At 49.4% G+C, this 22,519-nt stretch overlaps 1 protein-coding gene across 5 annotated transcripts in view; it reads right to left on the bottom strand.

Annotated features, from left to right (window-relative positions):
* Positions 1–22,519, bottom strand: part of ELMO1 (engulfment and cell motility 1) — a 457,757-nt gene that overhangs the window by 137,837 nt on the left and 297,401 nt on the right. The gene's annotated exons all lie outside the window — the stretch shown is intronic.

Raw genomic sequence — 22,519 nt, 5'->3', positions numbered from 1 at the left:
TTAATATAAGCTGTTAAGAACAGTGAAAGGATCCCTATTTTAATTGGAATCTCTTACAGACCAGTTAGTCTTCAAGGCTCCAAACGGTGGAATTTCGAGTCCCCGAAGCCCAGGAGAGGAGCAGGGTTGGTTTACAGCAAAGACCTTCTGTACTTGGGGGAGCCCGCTGCGGCCATGTGGTTGAACCTCAAGTCCACTTAGGATCCTCTCCCGCAGGTGGAGGAACCCTGGCCAGACGTGAGGGGACATGGGCTGCTCTGGCCGGACCGAGAGCCATTGTACCCCAACCTCTTCTATCCTCCTCCTTCACGACCGCAGTGAACTCCCGACCTCTGAACAGTTTAAAGCAACAACGTGGTCCATGTTGGCGCCGCTCACCCCTCGGAAGGTGAACCCCCGTACGAAGATGGGTGGAAGCTGTTTCCTTGCACACAAGGTCAGGGCACAGGCTAGCGGCAACGTGTGTCATGTAGAAAGGGTGAGGGTCTGGGGCTGAAGACTTGGGTTCGAGGCCAGGCCAGGCCAAGCAGAAGCGAGTCATTTCACCTCTCGGAGCCTTAATTTTCTTTCTTAATATGTTGTTATTGGTTTCAGAGAGCGAAAGGAAGAGGAAGGAAGAGACAGAAACATCAATGAGACAGAAACATCGATCGCCTGCCTCCTGCACACCCCACACGGGGGATTGAGCCCGCAACCTGGGTCTGTGCCCTGACTAGGAATTGATCTGGGGACCTCTGGGTGCAGGAGTCAACGTTCAACCACCAAGCCGCTCTGGTCAGGCTGAGTCTTGATTTTCTTAACTGAAAAGCTGGAAATGAATCTTGTCTGGCTTCTCCAAAGGCCTCGGTGAGGATCACGTGACATGATTCTTGGCCAGGTGCTTTGAACGGGTACACGTTGACGCAGACAGGGGAAGAGGTGGCGGGCCATAAGGAATGCTGTGCCCACGTGTCGTTTTCAGGGGCACTGGCCATTGTTCGATGTCCCCCATTCCTGGTCGAGCCTATTCACGTCTCAGAAATTAGAGGCGAGAACATATAAGTCACCCCACCCCCAGCCTGCGTGACCAGCGGCAACGGCAAGAGCAGCCTGAGACACAGAGCGAGTTAGGGAACTGGACGTGAACACGGGTGACGTGAGCTTGCTGCCTGGGCAATGGGCTGTCACTCCTATGAGCACAGGAGTCGGCGAAACGTGTAAGTCTGCAGAGGCACTTCTAAGTGCTGTGACCATCCAAGGACTCGTTATTAATCACATTATCACTCTCTTTCTGGCCCAGTGTGATTGTACATGTGCTTTGGGGCCTCGTTAAAGTTGTTACGGGTTTGCTGGAGCTGAGACAGCCAGGCAGACTGGAGACCCACAAGCCCTGCTCTTGCTCAGGTGGAAAGGGAGGAGGCAACACCTCCAACAACACCTCCAACAACAGGGCATCTTTGTTGAGTCATGGAACGCACCCAGGGCAACCCTGGAGGTGGGCATCATGCTTGCCTTCACTTCACACACGAGGAGGGTGACTCAGAGAAATCAAACCTTCTGCAATGAGCTTTTGTCAGGTGGCCCCAAATGAGCATTTGAAACCCACAAATTAGTTGACCCAGCAACAAGCTTCCTGCCTTAGTCCACACGAAGAGCTCGGGACATTCCCTTGGAATTGCTCTTCGAAGAGTCATTTCTGCACCCACACTCCATGACCTCCCTGCCCTCCTCCATCAACAGAACCAGGCTCTTGTCCTGCAGCCGCCAGGACCCACAGCAAGTGCACAGGCAGCCCGTGGATGGACAACACCCGGCCGTGTGAGTCCCAACAGTGGCCCTGCCACCGCCACCGGCCACGTGCCAGGCCCTGGGTCCACATTATTATCTATTATGACAAGCATATCAGGAAGATAGCATCAATTTCTCCCTTTTCTTTTAAATAAGAAATAGAAGAGTTAGCAAGGTTAGGTGACTTGTCCAAGGTCACGTGGCTCCCAAGTGGCAGAGCTGGGACACAAACTCAGGTGTACGTGGTTCCAAAGCCCATCACTGTCCTGCTGCATCCGTCTCCTCATTCTGTTTCCCCATTAGGTCCTCTCCTTCACCCCTCCTCCCAACACAATCTGAAAGAACTGCTTTTCCATCCATAGATGATATTTATGAAATAAAATCTGATGAATGATACAAGTTTAACTATTAATACTTAGGGCATATTTTAGTCTTGGATTCCTCTGTTTTCTCCCTACTAGTCATGGTCCGAGTGGAGTTAGAGTCAAATCACCAGGGTTACACTCCTCTTCTGCATCCTGCTTGACCGTTCTCTGGCTCAGGTCAAGCTGCTCTGTTTTGACAACGCTCATGAGAATCCAAGAAATAGTCTCCTTGGTTCTAGTTTCTACTGAACTCACTCTTTTACCTTTCTCACAATAGTCTCAGCTTTTTAACACCCCAAGTTTCCTCAGAGTATCACTGGATGAATTCATTCAAGTTCTTGTTAGTAGAACTCCGATTTTGTTCGTTACAACAATGTGCGCACCTATACAAATACATTTCCCAGCCGCTATATCTAAGAGTGGTCATTATGACAATTCCCAGCAACAACAGATGAATGAAAATTGCTGAGAAGAGTTTCCAGGAAAGACTTTTAAAAAGGAGGAAGATTTCACTGGGTTGTCAGTTTTGCCTCTGCCTTCACACTTCAACTTTTTCATGTTTGGAACACGGGAGTGACGACTGGAGCTCCTGTAGCCATTTTGTCAGAATGAAAACGAGGGCTACACCCAAGAGCAGAGTTAAAAGGAGATCCTGATGACACTATCAAGTCACTATACCAACCCTGAATTATTCTCCTAAAAAATTTGCAGTATACAATTTTTTTAAGTCACTGTTTTCAGTTATTCTTATACACACAAGATTACTGAAATAGAAACAAACTCATGCAAGCCCAAAGACATTGGCATAAGAGAACACGTGTCCAAGATTATCGGATGCCCTGGAAGAAGGAGGAAGGAGGAGGTAGGATAATATAATGGTTACAGTTAGACAGACCTGCATTCAAAGACCAAATTCGATGCACCCTAGCAAGCTTTGTAACTTTAGACAATTAATCTTCCTGAATCTATTTCCTCAAATTAGATTATGTATATAAAGGAATTGGTAAGGTGCCCAGCACATAGTATAGGCTTAGTAAACAGTGGCTATTAGGTGTTATATTTATATCATGCTTATCAGTGTACTATATCGCTTCTTCAAGACTTGAACAAGTCTTGGAGGTGAGGAAGGAAAGAAAACTCTGGTGAATGGCCTTTGGGGTCCTATTGATATGAAGTAGGTGAGGGTCCCCCAATCACTCTTATTTTACTTTTTAATTATTGAGGTATAATTGATATATAACATTATATTAGTTTCAGGTATACAACATAATGATTCATTACTCGTATGTATTGCAAAATGCTCACCACAATAAGTGCAGTTAACATGTATGACATACAGAGTTAGACTGTTGTGGTTGTTGACTTTGAATAGTCACAGAAGAGGAGACTAAGGAACAGTAAATTCAGTGACTTGTAGTGACAGGGCCAGTGTCTCCAGCCTCCACAGGAAGGGACCAGCTAAGGGGATGGCCTCAGTCCCCAGAGGAAGGTCCTTAATTCAGAGGTTGGAACAAACAGACAAAAACAGGGAAGGTGAGGCTTACTATCGCTTTAAAAAAAAAAGTAAAAACCTTATTGAGAAAAAAATCAAATTAGTAGGCATGATTTTACACATAAAATTTGGAGAGAAATTTTCAATGGGACAAAAATAGTAAGACTTTAAAAAAACACACAAAATGGTTAAGCATACTATTTGTAACACAATGAGATTCTGCTTTATAAAAGTCAGCTTAATGGTCTTCCGCGTCTGGAATCTGTAGGTATTCTCAGAGCTGAGGGCGAAAAGGGCTCCTATCAATTCACCCACACCTCACTCATTTATAATAAGGCCAGCTTTGCAGCAGCTTGGATCCATGCACATATGTTTTAAAAATAAAAATAAGGAGGTTTTACACTCAGGTAGCAAATTGCCTTTCAAAGTAGATTTCTTCCTATTTCCCACTGGGTGGTGTGAGCTGTGGCAGGTGTCCTTAGAGACGGGTCTACTGTGTTGGAAGAACAGAGAACAGCTTCTGGTGCTGCCCCGTGACCCCGAGAAGGTCATCTCGGCCCCCTGGCCCCCGGGGTTCTTATCTGTAAATAAGATGGACTGTGAAGTCTCCTGCCAAGTCTAAGACACACACACACACACTTGCAAATTCACTCACCAGATAATGAACTTGCATCTCTGAGTGCCCATCAGTAATTACAGGGCTTGGAACAGCACCCGCCCTGAACGCCCTGAACTTTATTTCCTAAGTTGTTATTTCCCTGAATGACAGGATGGCCCCACATTTCATTTAGGGTGTGAAGGCATCAAAGTAGCATTTGATGGGCTTAGAAAACGTCTGATGGCCTAGTATTTACTTTCTTTCCTAAGAAAATTCTTAGTTGCTTTGACACCCTTTCCAGCCTCTGGATGTCCCCAAATGTTGCCCGTTACAGAAGGAAATGACTCGACGACAGATAGGATGATAAGCTGACGGAGTGCACATAATTTCTGCTCTTTCAGGGTGATTTTCTAAGACACGTGTAATTTTCCCAACGCTGAAAAGCCCTCCCCCACGCTTTCCACGGCCGTTGTGATGCTCCAAGGCACTGGGAGCCCATTGGCAGGGGAACCCAGGTCCACAGGTATGGGAGGCTCGGGCACATTCGGAGTATTTCGCCCGACAGCGAGAGAAGCGCTGGCCTGGTATGACGGGCACTTTGCTCCCAAATTCAGAGCGACGGGGGAAGGGATGCGTTCCACCCCCACAGAAGCGTTCGCCACACGAGACCTGCCGGAGAGGCTGCAGATCCGTGTTCCTTACCCACAGCATGGGACTCAAATTAGTACGATCCGGGGCGCTGGGGTCAGCCTGGATAATGTGTCTGTGGATTCTCAGACGCCAATGTATATTTATACCTTTTTATACCTTGGCAGCCAGTCTTACCCTGTGGCCTTGGCGTTTTCTATTTTTAGCCGCGATGGGCTTTCATGGCTGGGTTTTGTTTGGTACTGTGTGGGTAGACGTTAAAAGTTCAGACCTTTCGTAGCTGGGAGAGGTGGAAAGAGGAGAGGGAGGGCAAATAATCTGAGGCCCCCCGCTGCTGCGAGTCCCCAGAACACAGACGCTCCCACCCCTGCTATTTCAGGGCGAGGATCAGAGGCTGAAGCCTGCTCAGCTCCTCCCCGCTCGGCAGCCAGGTTTAATGCTGCTGTTCTTCCCTGCCCTCCATCCTGTCTAAAAATAGTATGAAACTGACATTGAAGAGATGCACAGTAGCTAATTCAATACTTCTTACTTCACCTTCCCCATGGGCTTCTCTAAAGGGACATCAAGGTGGGGGGGGGGGGATACTGACCAGTGTTAGGGCTAAACATCAGACTCCAGCCCCAAATAGAGACCCTTCAGCAAGAAGGACCCAAGGCCACACCCAGGTGCACAGCGTGTGTCACACAAGAGCAGAGGTTCTGGAGCAGGGTGGCCTGGGTGCACATCTTGGTGTCACTATTTAATAGCAATGTGACCCTGATCGCATTACACTTCTTCTGGACCTAAAAAAAAAAAGTCATGTCTCCTATCTCATCAGAATGTTGCTAAGATTAAATGTAAAGCAATACATGATTCATATATTAACTGAGATAAAACAAGCACTTAGTAAATGCTAGTTGTTACCAGTTTTAATAGCAAAATAATGATTATTGTACTTGACTTAAATTATAAATCTGGAAGAATTACACTTTCAGACAGAAAAGGGGTATACAACTACAGTAGTTAAAACGGATAAAATGGTAGGTATGGAACTTCAGTAATGAGAGCATCTTGCTGTTGGTCCACGGATGGAAAAACAGAACAGTGGAATAGCACAGCAAGTCTAGACACAGACCTATATATCAGTCACTCGACTTATGACAAAGGTAACACAGCAGTAGAAGGGACGTTCAATAACTTGTGCTGGGCCAATTATATATGCATCTGGAAAAAACAAACCATGAGTCCCTGCCTCACACCACACACACAAATCAACTCTCGGCGGATGATAGATCTCAGTGTGCAAGGAAAACAATGAAGCTTCCATGCAACACAGGAGATTCTACTCTTGACATTCAGGTGCGAAAGGCTTCTTAAACTCTAAGGAAGAGTGCTGATGGAATTATATTAAACTCAATAACTGTTCATTAAAAGATACAACAAGGATGACAACCTCAGATTAGGAGAAACGCTTGCAACACTACCTGACAAAGAGCTGGTGCTGGTGATATGTAAGTACTCCTCTAACTCAGCAAGAAAAAGACGCAACCCAACAGAGAAATGGCCACAATGTGAATGGGCACTTCCCCAAATAGAATGTCTAAGTGGCCAATAAACACATGAAAGAGTGCTCTGCTTGTTTAGTCACTAGGGAAATATAACTGTAAACAACAATGCCATCCTTCCAAACATCCGCCAGAATGGCTACAGTAAAATATGAAGAATACTAAGCGCTGGGAAGAATGTAGAACAAACACCATTCCCATACACTGTTGATGGGAGTGCAGATTGTTTACCCACTTTGAAAAACAGCTTGGTAGTGTTTATTTAAGCTAAAATGGCCATACCCTATGATACAGCAACTGTACACAGAGATAAAACTCCAACAGAAATGGTACACACACGGTGCATAAGAAATGTAAGAGAATGTATATAGCAGCTCTATTTGACTGAGCTCAAAACTCGAAACAACCAAAATGTCCATCGAGGAGTTATTAGTTAGATAAGTAAGTTACAGTGTATTCATAGAGAAGCATGCTTATTACAAAGAAACACTTTTAAAAACTATACTATACACAGTAACACAAATGAACTGAAAACATGTTGAATAAAGGAGTCCTGTAGAAAAGAGAACATACTATATAATTCTATGGACCTAAAGCTCAAAACAGGCAGAAATCATGGAAGAAATTGGGGGAGAATCCGTGAGCGTTGTGCAATATTCTCTATCTTGATCTAAATTAATAGCTGTTGGCTGAAAAATTCAGTGAGTTGTGTTGTGTTCTTAGGACTTGAACACTTACATGCATTTAAGTCGCACTTAATTACAGTTAACTTCCCCAGTAGAACATGGCTTTCCAGGTGAATGAGAAGGGACGGGGTCAAACGAGTTCATGTGACTCAGGTGGGCTTCCCAGGAGCAGTGCTGTGTTTGCCCTGCCCGTCGCCTCTGGGCCCAGGGACTGGCACTGCATGTAGCCCAGGTTACTGGCTGGACACAGAAGCATCTGACCTGTCTGTGCTGGCATTCTAACCCTAACCGGTGTCAGCTTCTAAAGTCGCTCAGCGGTCCCTCTCTACACCTGGGCTGAAATTTAATTTCACCTTTTGGATGGATAAGAATATATTGTCCCACGGACTGAGAGGTCCTGGTTCGATTCCCGGTCAGGGCACATACCCAGGTTGTGGGCTCGATCCCCAGTGGGGGGCACGCAGGAGGCGGCCAATTGATGTATCTCTCACATCGATGTTTCTCTCTCTCTGCCTTACTCTCTCTCTCAAAAAAATCAATAAAAACGTATAAAAATTAAAAAATGAAAGAGCATATGTTCCATCTGCTTTTGTGGATGAGGATCCTGACTCACTGGAGCCCTGCAGCTAAGATGGGGCGGGTGCATGAACTCTAAGAGTCACAAGTTTCTTTTAAATGAGCTTTTGGCCTCTCTCCTTCCTTCCATCCATCCAGGTGTGTGCAGCCCACCTGTGTGCCCATCCTTCCGTCCACCCATCCATCCAGCTCTGCCAGGTGGTGAGGAGCATGGCCTTGGAGCCAGTGGCCTGAGTCTGGATGCTGGTCCTGCCCCTCACCGTCTGTTTGCTCTTCGGCTGACGGGCAGGAGAGGTGAGGAGACGAGGCTGGAGAACCAGGCTGGCGTCGCGTCATCTGATTCTTTGTGGACCACACGAGGGGGCGTGGGCTTTATTCCACCGCAATGGGAAACCCTTACAGGGGTTTAAATAGGAGCGTGAGGAAGTCACTTCTCATCCTTCTCACTCTACCTTTGTCTCTTTTAATGGGATTAAAACTCAAATAATTTGAAGATTCCTGAGATCCTGGGATCCAGGTGCTGGGTATTTTCGCATATTATGGAGAGCGGTGAATCAGATGAAAACCTTAGTGCTGAGTGGCCAGGAGTGTCCGTTCCGGAGCTAGGACGGGGGCTGGAATTTTCCCTGTGCACCTTAGCTGTGTGATCCCAAGTTCTGGGATGCCTCTAAGTCTCTCTTCTTATGATGACAATAACAATAACTTACAGCTTGTAGAACTGAGTAAAGATATAGTGAGAAGATTTCCACAAAACACTTAGCAAAGCTTTTCGCATATAATAAGCACCCGATAAATGTGAGTCACAAAACGCCGCGCAGAATACAAATGCGGTGTGTACTCCACCCCGCCCCCCAATCTTGCATTTAATCTCGGGTTTCGATCACAGTGAAATCTTGTTCACTTTCACCTTCTTCCGTGAAGGTTCCCAGTTCCCCTGGAAAGTTACAGAGCAGCATTCCCCCCATCATCTTGTGAGATGCTTAACCGAGAGACAAAATGTGCAGAAATTCCAGGAGATGAAGATTGCTGATAAGAGCAAGCGGCGTGACCCTGGGAGTTTGCTTAGAATTGAGAACTGGTCTTGCTGATTCGCTCTGTTTTCGCTCTCTCCTTTGTCCTCTGGCTGAAACAGCTAGGATGTGCAGGAAAATGGAGCCTGGGGCCTTGAAACCTTATCTGTGGGCAAAGTAATTATTTCTGGATCCTCTTCCAGATCTACGCAAGGGCTCTTTCTTGGCCCAAAGAGAAAAAAGGCAGCCTTTGGAAAGGCGTATCAAACCCGTGGTGTGAGCTGGCAATGCAAGACCAAGAAGGAAGCACACCTACCTTGCTAAATATAGTTGGCCTGTCTTGTGGGGTGGTGGGTGCAGCAGAGCTCCAGGAGGCGACCGTGGAAGAGATGGAGAGAGGAAAATCCTGGTTGGGTAGGAGAACAGCCCAAGCAAGGCAGAGCAAAGGAGAACACATTCAAGAAGCAAATTTCTGTATGCCCTTGCTAAAACTCCCTTTATAGGGAAAATTATTCTGAGAAGTGGGACATTAAGAGACTGTCACAGCACATCCAGCATGGATATAAATAACTGCCTGTCCAACCATGTGAAAATGGGCACTCTGGGGGTGATGCTGGGATGGAGGCAGATTGACGAGCAGCTGGGATGCGCCTTGCTGAGGAAGACCCGGCAAGAACTGTGCACACCATCAAGTGACCATGACTCACACCGGGAGCTGGTGCTCAGAGCAGGAGCCAGAGCTGGGGAGCTGGTGAAAGGGGCTGAACATCAGTTATCTTAAATCCAAAAAATGCAAAATCAAGCCAAGAGGACATGCCAAGGCTCGCTCATCACACACATTCTTTCCTGTCTTCAGTGCTCAGTAAATGACCCTCCTCTTAAAAACTCAGTGATTACCTGTAGCTGTTAGGATAACAGGCAGATACTTCAGCAAAGCATTCAACACTTCTCAGTCTGACCCTCCTCCTCGAACTGTCCTCTGACATGACTGAAACCTAAAGTCAACCAGAGTTTCTACCTCTTTACCAAGAAACCCACCCCGTTTGCATTCGCTCATGCTAAGCCGTGGGGTCCCCCCTTCATGGAGCCCACCGGGTCACCCTCCAAAGCCCAGCCCTTTCCCGACGACACAGCCCTCAAGCCTTGTCCGACCACCTCTTCCTTTGGGCTTCCACAGACCTTGGCTTTTCTCTGCCTGTTCAGATTCCCCTCCTGATTATCAGCCTGCAAACACAGGAACCTGACTTGTCATTTCTGCACTCGCCCAGGGCCAGCCTCCAAGCACACACACGGCCGCACTGCCTTCCTGGGTGTCCTTCGCCTGGGGCCTCCCATCTCTCTTCTACGTGGTTTCCACGGCGCCCGTTCCATGCGTGATTATGGAACAGCATCAGGGGTGCCCCCCACATTGGCACACACAGATCTCAGCATGCCCGCTGAGGCACGGGCACTTTGGGAGGCTCCACACATACTTTGAAATAGCTCAACCTGCAAAGTGAGGTCCTCCGCCCTCTCTCCCCCAGTTCCCCCAAGCCCAGGGGAAGGTGTGCTCTTGAGAGAACAAGGAGGAACATCACAAAGGAAGCACATTTAGTATACAAAGTCAGCACAAAAGAAAAACAAAGCTGATGATGTCCCTACAGCACAGAGATGTAATGTACCCCTCCGCCTAGACCAACTGCCAAGCCCTAGTCCCTGGTGGGAGCGGGGGTCCCTTCACCACTCCGCTCACTGTCTCCCCGACCACGCGGCTGCTTGCAGCAGGGACGCTGGTTTAGGGCCCATCTCGGGCCCTTCTCGACTCTGTCATGAGGAACAGATGGTCCCACGGATGGCTTACCGAAGTGTTCGCGTGGGCAGCAGGTGTAGGGGGATAAGGAGAGATTAAGGGAATAATCCACTGACAGGCATGCTAGCCAACGTGGGCGTCGAGAGGACGGCGATCTATACTGAACAATAGAAGAGTTAGATCCCTAATCTTTCGGCCGGTAAATCTGTAGTTCTGTTCAGTCTGCTTAAACAGGACCGTGTGATAAGGAGCTCAGGAGCATGGCTCTCCCCGCCCCAGGGCCACGTGGGCAGTCTGGGCAGGGGCAGAACACCAGGCCCCCAGACGCAGGTGATAACAATCCCGGGGAAGGTCAAACTTCACACAGCACTGGACGGAGAGTCGCCCAAAAGAGAGGAAACGCACAGAGAAAGTCAGAGAATGTCAAACTAGTAAAATGTCAAAGCAGCTGGCTGGGAAACTTGAAAAGCAATAATCTGAATAACAAGACACGTGGCAAGTCGGCGTCAGCGAACTGGAAGGCGAGAGATTGACTTTAGAATATCGCAATGACCGTGTACAGGAGCTGTCTTTCCTCGTGTGACCTTGGTAAGAGCTCCGTGAGGCGGGCACAGCCGCCAGCATCCCCGCTGGACAGGTGACGCCGAGGAGGCTCCAGCGCCCACAGGAGGCAGAGCACAGGTCTGGGCCCAGAGTCCCATTCCCTTCCACGGAAGACTTACAGCAGAAAGTTGATGCGTTAAGAATGCCCGTGTACACCCTGGCCAGTTTGGCTCAGCGGTTAGAGCGTCGGCCTGCGGTCCAGAGAGACCCGGGTTCGGTTCCCGCTAAGGGCATGTACCTCGGTTGCAGTTTGTCCCCGGCCCTGGTTGGTCGTGCGGGTGGCAGCCACTCGATGTGTCCCTTCACGTCGATGATTCTCTCTCTCTCTCTCTCCCTTCCTCTCTCTCCCTCTGCTCTATCTGTACAAAAAATGGAAAAATATCCTCGGGTGAGGATAAAAGAAAAAAAAAAAAAAGAATGCCCGTGTACTGTGATATAAAAATAAATCCAATTCCATTCTTTACTGGTCTGACCCACTATTTTAATGAAGACTCGATCTTGCTAACTAAAGTAATTTTTGGAGACACAATTCTCACAGTTGGTAAGACAGCACTATATTTTCCAATGTATCTACACCAGACGCGTATTTCCATGGGAATGTTACTGTTTCAAGGCCAGGGAGGAGGTGGGGAAATCAACCATTTGTAGACCCTTAATTTCAGGGACCTTTTATTTGTTCATTGGCTTAATAGAGCCTTATCTTTTTTAAAAATCCTCACCTGAGGATATTTTTTTCCATTTATCTTCAGATAGAGTGGGAGGGAGAGAGAGAGAGCAGCACTGATGTGAGAGAGACACATCAACCGGCTGCCTCCTGCATGACCCCACCCAGGGCCGGGAACAAACCGCAAGCAAGGCACATGCCCTTGACTAGAATCAAACCTGCGACTCCTGGGGCCACGGGCTGACGCGCTAACCACTGAACACCAGGCAGGGCAATAGACCCTTAACAAAGAAGATAAAAAAAGTCACCTCCTGGCTTCCAAGGCTGACGTCCTGAAAGCTTTAGAAAATGAAGGGAACTGGGCCAGTGTGTTTGGGTCGAACAGTTACATGGTGCTTAACGTCTGCCGGCCCCTGTACTCAGGGCTTACAACCGAATGATCTGGATGTCACATGACAGTTAAGCATGGCACAGGTTTGAGTCTCCTCTCTAGTCCACGGATGAGGAAACCGAGGCACAGAGAGGCCTGGTGACTTGTCCGAGGTCACACAGCAGGGAGAGGCTGAGCCCATACAAGTGGGAGGCAGTGGGCCTGCAGAGGCTGCGCTCTGAGCCGAGCGTGTGCTTGGCAGGTGCACTCAGAGGCCTTCTTGCCCCACCCGCATTTGAACTGCGCAGCTGAGGCTGCTGCTGCCCCCTCCTCTCCCCTATTATGCTGCGAGGTTAAGAACCTGCACAGAGTTCACAAAATGAGGCCCCCAGGCTCCCTGGACCCTGACTGAACACCCCCATACCCACCACAACACTGGGAAGCTCGCATTGGACAATCTCTCTTATTATTGTCAAGAGGTCCTGCAACCTTCCATGGAACAACGTAAAGCAAAACCAGTCTTAGCCTAAGCTCACTGACATAAACAAGAGTTGAGTTTCTGTGACATCTCATCGATGTTATAACGGAACGACGTTGACCGAAATGACATTATTCGAAGACCAGCTGTAAGTAGCCAAATTGAATCACTTCCCTTCGTTAAAATAATCCAATGTGCTCTGATTTTCTTTTTTTCAAGACTATGTTTGGATGTGATCTCTTTACAGCCTCAAAAACAAATCGACAGACCCAACCCGAGTGTCAGTGTTTTGGTGGTATTTTGAAAAGCAGATTGGAGTAGAACATGGCATATTCACCCGGGTGTTCCCGGAATGCATCTTGTTGCCTTGAACATTCAGACATGCTAAGGAGTGAATCTGATTTTGCAGTTGATAAAAACTGGTTTCACTAGGACAGAGCACCAGTAAACTTCGTTTCGGCTCCTGTTATTGCTTTGATGAGACGTTTTTCCATCGTCCCCAGCATCTGCGTGCTAACGGAATTCTAGTGATTGAAACACTGGTTTCTGGCTCCTGGACCACTGGGCTGGAAGCCTGTATTCACTCTGCCTTAGAAATGAGTGTGTGTGAAGAATTCAGTCTTAAATCGATGGGCAAAGATATATTTTAACCCTTCACTATCTAAGCTCTTATACTAAATGTCTGTTACTTTCCCCCCTTTGTCTGAATGGCATATAATGATAACAAACCCCTGGGGTTTCTATAATATCCTGTGTTTTCAGGAGGTTGTTAGCCAATCACTACGTTTCCTCTAGAATTTTCCCTAAACCAAATTCAGCTAAGCTCATTTTGGCCTCCAGATTCTCAGCCATCATCTCTCTCTCTTTCCAAACCTTCATTCAGAAGAGGTCATTTTAGATAAAAATACATCTTCATGAAAAAACTCAGGAGGAGACTTAAACTAAGATGATTTTAACCTCAGGAGGAAGAGTCGGATGAAGATTCTCAGGCCTTCCCTAAAAAGGTAGCACCTCCGGGGACTTCCATTCCCATTCTCTGCCCGCGGTTATTTTCCTCGCCGGTCATTCAATTCCACGCCTGATATTCGGAAATAGTTTTCTCCCCCTTCCCTCACAAGTGCATTTAGGAACTTTCATTTCACAAAAACTCCCAACGCTCCAAAAGCGGAGAGTGTCTCTGTCATCACTGCTATTCCTTCACACAGGCACGGAGGGCGTCTCGTGCGGTCAGTGACCTGCACCGCCAGAGGCCCGACGGGGCGCCCCGTTCCCTGGGAGGGAAGATGCCCGTCCAGTGTGTGCACGGCACCCATGAGGGCTCCCGAAAGGACGAGGATGGCAGCCCCTCCCCCCGCCCCCTCCCCCCACTCTTCTCCTTCACAGACGTGTTTACTGCTTCAGGTTCTTTCCGTTCGGCCCAAGGTTCCGTTCTCACCCCTTTCCTTCTGCCTCTACTCCTTCCGAGGGAGAACGCGTCTGGTCCTGCTACAGCGGCCACACCTCTGCTTAGAGCCCAGATCTTTCCCCTGAGCTCCAGACAACCAACCCTTGGCTGGACATGGCCCCCTGGATGTCCCTTCGTCACCTCAGACTCAAAATGACCCAACTGAACTCACTACCTCTACCTGGACTCACCGGGTACCGGTCCCAGCTATCTATCACCAGTATCCCAGACTGGCCTCGACTTCTCCCTCAGTCACCCCAATACCCTCCATAGATGTCCTTTCCTTTCCCGCCGCCACGGGTCCTGGTTCAGGGGCTCATCCTTGCTCCCCCAGCTTAGGACAAAGGCTCCCAGATCATCTCCCAACCTCGAGAGGCGTCCATTCTCCGCTCTGCCCTCCGCGAGTTGCTCATGACATCGACCCACAGCCATGGCGAGACACAGATGGAGCAATAACAAGAGGGTAAGTCTCGTGTCACGGTGCTTCTCGCATAATAAGGCCACACTGCCTAACACCCCCCAGAGAAAGTCCAAACTCCTCAACTCTTCACTCACAACATGGACCTGCCTTCTCCCGAACAAGCCAATTTCAGGACAAGTTTTTTTAATATACAACTAGAACGCACTTATGACGGGAGAGGGAAGACCATGTCACCGTGCTGAGAACAAGGCGGAGTGACTGGGAGATCGAACAAACTGTTTCCCAGGCTTCTGGATCCTAACACAGGCTTTGCCTCTGCCTTCCACACCCCTCCTCACCTCACGCCCCTTCTGGGATCTTCCAGGGTCCGGTGCAGGGTCACCACCACTATGGGTCACCTTCATCAGTATCATCTACAGGCCGACACTCCTAGGTGTCTCCACCTCGCCACCGGCCAATTTCCCAATTCTCCGTCTGCCTTCGTGTCTCCTCTTACGAATTCTCAGACCCGGGAGACCCAGGATCATGCTTTCTCTGCCTTTGCATGGTCAAATGTTGTGGCATGTGTGCTGACTTAGGGAACAGTGCCACTAAAGTTGCAACATTCAAAACCCATCTCCTCACAGTGAAACATGGCACTGAAACATCCCGCCAGCGCCAGCTCATCCCGAAGCAGCTTCCCACCGACAAAACGAGGCGCGGTCCCGGGAGAGGGCTCCGGGGGGGCCGTGCCCACACATCTCTGCGCCTGGGCTAAAACCAGCGAGCGAGTGTGGAGGCCTCCCCAGCATGGTGAACCAGGGAACTCGCCCTCCGGTATTTAAAAATACACTGGCTCGATTCCGCAGCATCTCGGCAGGCCCTCAGGAGCCAGGGCAGAAGCACCCCATTAGAGGGCGCCCCGCGGATCTCCTTCCTTTGCATGTTGGGGGTGACTCAGATGTGACGCACCGTCCACTCCTGGGACCAAGAGAACTTGCTCTCCTTTCCTTTTCTTTACCGGGTTTGAGGGCCTCCTCGGCCCCTTGTAGACACGTTGCTGGGAGCCAGGGAAGGAAAGCTTGGGGGCTTGAGAAGGGGCATATTATTTATTTCTAACGAGCGGCTCTGTTTAAAGCGCCTTCCATCTGAGCAGGCAGATTCTTCAGAGATCCAAGATGGCCACAGCTCCCAGACCCCCGTGACCAGGCCCAGGCTGCCGCCCTCCCTGTCATCACAGCAGCGGGCGGGCTCGGTGGGGCACAGACGCTGCGATGTTGCCCGAAGCTGGCCTCCCTGAGCCGCGCGGATAGCGGCTGGTTGGACACCCTTTCCTGGCTGGAACACCTTCATCTCTGCCAAGGGGAGAGTCCACGGCACCAGCCCCCCCAGAACAGGCGCAGGTGAGAGGACAGTGAAGGGACTGCAGTCTTGCACACGTCACCCGGGACCCCCGGGACCTGCCGGCGGAGAACTCCGGAGTCCATGTCAGATACGAACAGCAGGCCAGCGCCTCTCATGCCACTCAGGACGGGCTCCGCGTGGCCGCCCGGAGGCGAGGGACACGGGCTGCACAGAGCAGCGGCCGAGGAAGGGACACGAGGCCCGGGCCACAGAGGAGGGCCAGGCCAAGGGCGACGGCAGTTCCAGACAAGGGCAGGTCCGTGCTCTTGGAGGAACTGCATCGGAGTGGACCCCAGGAAGGGCTGCCCCGAACCCACAGTTCCAACCCTGCTTTCCTTTCAGAACACTTTCCCGGGGGGCTCCCTTCAAACCCCGTGTGCACTCAGGCTCCAAGGCGCGAAGCAGCGTCTCCTGGAAGCCGCTGGGACCAGTGCACGCAGGGCTGCCTGCGCGGGTGTCACCCCCGTGCGCCCCCGCGGCGGGAGTGGCCCGCGAGCAGTGGTCCCGGCGGAGGCCCCCGGCCAGCGCGCCCTGCTCCCCGGGCATCGGGCGCGGTGAGTTCTGCCTCCACTCAAATAGAAGGAGATAAAAATACTTGCCACCCACTTACCTCACAGGCCCACGGCAGGGCTGGATCATGTTCAAAGCACGTTGGATTTTGCAGGAAAGAAGTGCTCTGGGAAAGCAAGGCTCTGTTATCAGGAGAGTCGGGGCAGAAGGAGGCAAAGCAACTGTCGAGAACATGTGTTTAGGGGGCACAAGCCCACACACTGGATTCTGACTTTGGAGCAAGTTAGCTTTCTGCAGCCGAGGCCCGAGTGTCCCTTCCCAGGGGCATTCACGGCCCGACACTGCATGAGGCGCATCTGAAGAAATGGGGCGGGTGCAGCATCTCTGACGGGAGGGGTTCTGATGAGAATACAGAATCTGAACACAGAACTGCAAGGCAGCCTGTCCCGTGATGAGGAACTGGGGACGGAATCGGAGGCCAAGGGGATCAGAACTGATTCTTAAAAGCCAGAAAGAGAACTCAAAGGGGAGGCTGAGCGAGCAGCTATTCGGGGCCCAGGGCAGGGGCGGGATGGCCCAGATTCCTCGCTGGCCTGAAAAGACGACAGGAGCTAAGGAGTGGTGTGGAGCGTGAACAGCTGAACCCCACGGCGCACGAGGCAGAAGAAAGAAATCGAATGTTAGCAGGCGTGAGGAACAGTCCACGGCTGGTGCAGAAGAGACACATTTCCTGGTGAATTACCTCATGTCTCACAATCTCACACAGCTGAGAGAAGCAAAGGAGAAAATGTACAGCCAACACCTGCCAGGCTGTTCTGGTTTCACGGAAATGCTAGGGATGGGGGTAATTAAGCTGAGCTCAGGAAACGATGAAAAATCAGAAGGGTGTCCACACATGAGGGACGTGGAATTTTGGACATGAAATTGTTTCTTAAAAATTCTTTTTTTCTTTATTGATTTTAGAGAGAGAAGAAGGGAGAGGGAGAGAGAGATAAAAACATCAATGAGAGAGAACATTGACTGGCCGCCTCCTGCATGCCCTGCACTGGGGATCGGGCCCACAACCTGGGCATGTGCCCTGACCGGGAATTGAACTGGCGACCTCTTGGTGCAGGGGTTGATGCTCAACCACTAAGCCACACCAGCTAGGTGAATTTTTTCTTCTTTTTAACATAGATGCAAGACGCTGGAGTTTGGAGGGAAGCTCTGGAAAGGATCTAGGAACCCAGACGTGGTATAACCGGGGGTTTGAACCTCCATGATAGAGAAATAGTCAAAACAGATTTTCAATGAACGGAATGTAGAAGATGAAAGAAAGTCACGCTGAGAGCCTGGGTTTGCAGAAGCCGCAGGAGAAACGTCCTGGCCCGCGCACCTAGGAAGTCAGGTGGCAGGAAGGTGGTAAAGGGTGAGGCAGCAGGACGTGGCTGGGAGACATACGATCGGGTTATTACCGAATGAAAGGTGCGCTTCAAAGAGCTGGGAATTTATCTGTGCAAGTTCCCGCATCCACCAGCTCATCTCACAGCAAATAAAAAGGCAACTCTCCAGTGCAAAAAGAATAGAATATGCCCTTTGATGTTTTACCAGACAGGGTGCAGTGAAGAAGTTTGTCAGGGGAACCGGTTTGAGGCCGACATCCCCGTGAGCTATGGGGAAGAGTCACATGTGTTTCTCCATTATTTTCAATAACCTCCAACGTGTTTGTTTTTTACCTTAGGTTGATCATTGTGTCTGTATTTTCACTGACCCTTGGGCAGAGGAGACTGAAAACTAATTGAGGGGCTGGCTGCCTGGGAAGACGAGCCCTTCCCGTGGTGCAGACGCGTGAGCAGTGCCGGGCATCGGGCCGCTGGAGCCCGAGCAGACCGCACACAGGTTTGCAGCCCCTGGCAAGGATGACAAAGACAAGCAAGGCCAGCTCCGTTGTCGAGAACCTTCCACAGGGGAGAGGCCGGCGGCAAAGGAGTTTGGGAGAAGCTACGAAAATGGGTAATTCACCTGGCTCCCCACCAACCCCAAACCCGAGTCCTAGAAGGCAGAAGCAGGCAACGTTGGGCCACGTTCTAAGTACATGGAAATAGACAGATGACAAAGCATCAAGTGTGAGAAACATTTAATGTCTCTATCTGGACATATTTCTCCTGTGTTCTCTCCCTCTCTCCATCCATTAGGTTCCAAACGTCTCCTTGTTTTCCATGTAGAATACAGAAAGGCTTACTCACGAGACAGGTCATTTCAAAGGGTTTTGTTTGTTTTTGTTTTAAGAGATCACCACATGTTGACTGAATAAATGATGTCAAAATGCACCCTCAGATACATTGATTCATGGCTCAGGATATGGTTAACGTGGGCAGTTGACACCCCTAAAAGTATTCGTATTGAAGAACTATGGGAATTAGGGGAAAGTCACCCTACTTGAAAGACACTGGTTGAGATGGCGATCAAGAATCTAACACATTTCCAGGGGTGACGGTCCCCATTTAACAGACACAATTGCTGGACTGACCCATCTGCTCTGCCTACCCCAAAAGATATATTCCTTCATTGTCCTAATGGCTTGTGCTTTTCTGTCTTTTTTATTCTGGAAGGAATTTATTTTCTTTTATCCTCACCTGAGGACATTTTTTTTTTCCATTTTCTGTTCAGATAGAGTGAGAGGGAGAGAGAGAGAGAGAAACATCGACATGAAAGAGACGCATCGAGTGGCTGCCACCCGCATGACCAACCAGGGCCGGGGACAAACTGCAACCGAGGTACGCGCCCTTAGTGGGAACCGAACCCGGGTCTCTCTGGACCGCAGGCCGACGCTCTAAGCACTGAGCCAAACCGGCCAGGGCTTTTCTCTTAATTTAATTTTCTTTTTTTCAATTACAGCTGACCTTCAATGTTAGTTTCAGGTGTACATCAGTGGTTAGACATTTATAGAATTTAAGAAATGCCCCCCGCCCCCGATATTTCCAGAACCTACTTGGCACCGTACAAAGTAATTACAACATTGACTGTATTCCCTGTGCTGTACTTTACATTCCTGGGACTGTTCTGTAACTACCCATCTGTACTTCTCAGCCCCTCCCCCTTTTCACCCAGCCCCCCAAACACTGCCCCCCCCCGGCCACCATCAATCTGTTCTCTGTATCTAAGAGTCTGTTTCTGCTTTGTTTCTTTTGTGTGTTGTTGGTTTTTGTTTTGTTTTGTGTTTTTTTTTAGTTCTACATATAAGTGAAATCATGCCCTGTGCTTTCCAATCAGGGAAACGCACAAAGACCACCTCAACGGAATCAGAAGAAAATGAGCTTGACCCTCATGTCCCTGGAGCTCCCCGCAGGGGGTGCCCTGGTTTCTCAGGGCTATTTCTCTTCTTTAAGAGAACTCTCGTGGAGGCAATGAATTAATAAGTGACCCAAAGGATGCTCATGATATTTCCAGATGAACCTCCGGTTTCCCTTAATTCTTACCACTGAAGTTGTTACTTTTTCTGAATAGTCTAAGCACCACCTATCCCCTGAATTCTTAGCAACCGGTGCTGGAAATGAAAAGGTATGGCAAGTTTCTTTTTCTTCTTCTTCTTTTTTTAATCCTCACCCGAGGATACTTTTCCATTTATCTTCAGATAGAGTGAGAGGGGGAGAGAGTGAGAGATACAGAGAGAAGGTGGGAGGGAGGGAGGGGGAGAGAGAGAGAGAAACATTAATGTAAGAGAGACACGCCGACTAGTTGCCTCCCGCATGACCCCGATGAGGGGTCATGGACTGGACTGCAACTGAGGTACGTGCCCTTGATCAGACTCGAACCTGCGACTCTGGTCTGCGGGTTGGTGCTCTAACCACTGAGCAACTGGCCAGGGCAGCGTGGCAAGTTTCTTCCTCACTCAGATGCGTTCCTTCTACTGTTACTTTTCCAAACTTGGGCAACTCTGAGATTCACTTTTCTTCTTCAGGGGATTAGAATAAGTCCCATGCAAGGCTTCAGTGGAAAGGTCTCTGCTGCTCAGTCTGCAAAGACACTCTAAGGGGCACACAGGTGGCCCTTCCTGTCTACAGTCACCAAGGCGTGAAGATGTAGAGACCCTGACGGGCCGTGGTCTGAGGTGGAATGGTTTGTTTTGTTTCAAAACCTGACGCTCCTTCTGTGATGAGAGCCACACCCCCTGCCCTCCCAGAGCCCCCTTAGCCCTCTGTGTGTGGGTCATGGGGAAGAGTGGGGTGGGCCAGCCTCTCCCCGCTGAGTTCCCGCAGCGAGGCCCTGCTCCGGGTCCAGCTGACGTGGGCGGGCAAGGCACGCAACAAATGTGTCTTGGCCCCTTTTTCCGGTAATGAGGGGAACTCAATGGCCGTCAGGGTAATTCTGACTTTTCAGGGTACAGAAATGCCCACATGAATCAAAACTACATGAGCACAAAGGTCACTTAACATCCTCGACACAGAAGCAGAAGGCGGAGGCGGCCTGTGGTCCCCGTGCATCCTCCTTGTGCAAAGCTCCTCTTTCCACATCGATGCCCGATGGTTCTCGTACAGCCTGTACCCGAGTCTTCTTCCTGATCATCCACACCCAACACTCATAATCCACAAGATTTACCCGGATAAGTGAAGTTTTTTATTTGAATTATTTGTTGACCTGCATTTATCTCCCCTCCATATATGATCAACATAATGTTGACTTAAGATAAAATGTAGACTCCAATCCAGAATAACCAGAAGTGCAAAGACTTATACTTTTCATTTTACTAAGGGAAGGTGTTACATTGTAGCGCTGTCGGGCAGAACTTTCTTTGGTGATGGAAATATGTGTGTGCGTTTGTGTGCATTGTGGACATGTGTGCATTGTGTGCATGTGGCTCCTAAGTAATTGGAATGTGGCTAGTACCACTAAGGAACTGAATTTTAAGTTTTATTTATTTCTACTGAATTCAAATTTAAACAGCCACAGGGGGCCAGTGGCTAATATACTGGACAGTGCAGCTTTCAAAGGTTGATATTCAGCTTGGACATCTACTATCAGAAAAGAAAAATTCTCAAAGTCCCAAACTAAAGCCACCTAGAAAGAATTGGAGATCAATTTACTCATCAGTGCCCTGCTCGGCACAAAAGACAAGAGTAGATAGGGCAGTATGCAAATAGCTCTTGCAAACAGGTCCTCTGGTCTGCAGTTCTACACAAACAAACAGGTCTTCCAATTTACCACCAATGAGCCCACCGGGAAAACACCCAGTATCCTTACGACAAGGACATTAACTGACAGAAATGGCAAACATGGGCACCTGGCTGATATCAGCGCATGCCTGGTGTGATATGCACCACTCTAAGAGGGGTAACTGTCCCCTCCTCCCTGAGAGAGGATGTTGTTGATTGTGGGCCCTGAAAGGAACAACCCCAGGGATAAGCTCAAAGTAGTGTATGTTTCTCCTACCATGTCACCATCAGTCAGTGTAGCTCTCTGTCAGTGAAGGAGGAATAGGGCTTCAGAGAGCCCAGATCATCCGCCAAGGACATGGTGGGCGTAAGAAATGGATGCTGTGCCTCCCTTGGACGTTTGTCATGAAGACTGTCTAAGTCGGAAAGCCCTTTGGGAACAGGAAGTTGGGGAGATCAGAGAAAAGCACAACACAGATAATAGGTGATGTCAACATTCTGCAAAGGAGAGGAAATAACAGAAAACAACACCAGGTTACTTCCTTGCATGACCTTGGCTGTCCCTACAATGTCTTAGGGGGAATGGAACAATGTGAAGATTAATGTTATCATCTGTCATTTTGTAGCCAGGAGCCTGAAGACACGAAGGCCACATTCATCACCGACAGACCAGAGGCCCTCGAAATACATGAGGTATATTTCACACGGGAAGGTCTTTGCCTGCCCGGCTGCTTGCTGGTCTAGGCTGGCTCCCAGTGGTCACCAGAGTAGCAGTGGGTGCGCCTGGCAGCAGCGGAGGGGCAAAGGGAGGCTTCTACTTCAGGCCTAGACAAGGCGCACATTTATAAGGTCTGAGTGTGTCAGCAGACAGACAGACAGACAGACATAGATGTTGTTTTATCTTCGTCCAATTCCCCCCCCCCCCCCCATTCTCGGCTAGACTGAGGGAGGCACTATTTGAAAAACTACACCAGGGAGACAAAAGGGGTGCATTTTTTACATAAGTTTAAAATAAATACTGGCCTGAGAAAGGAGAGTA

This window comes from Molossus molossus, unplaced genomic scaffold (assembly GCF_014108415.1).
Source record: "Molossus molossus isolate mMolMol1 unplaced genomic scaffold, mMolMol1.p scaffold_m16_p_7, whole genome shotgun sequence".
NCBI lineage: Eukaryota > Metazoa > Chordata > Mammalia > Chiroptera > Molossidae > Molossus > Molossus molossus.
The sequence above is the reverse complement of the archived record's forward strand: the minus strand, read 5'-3'. Positions and strand labels throughout refer to the sequence as shown.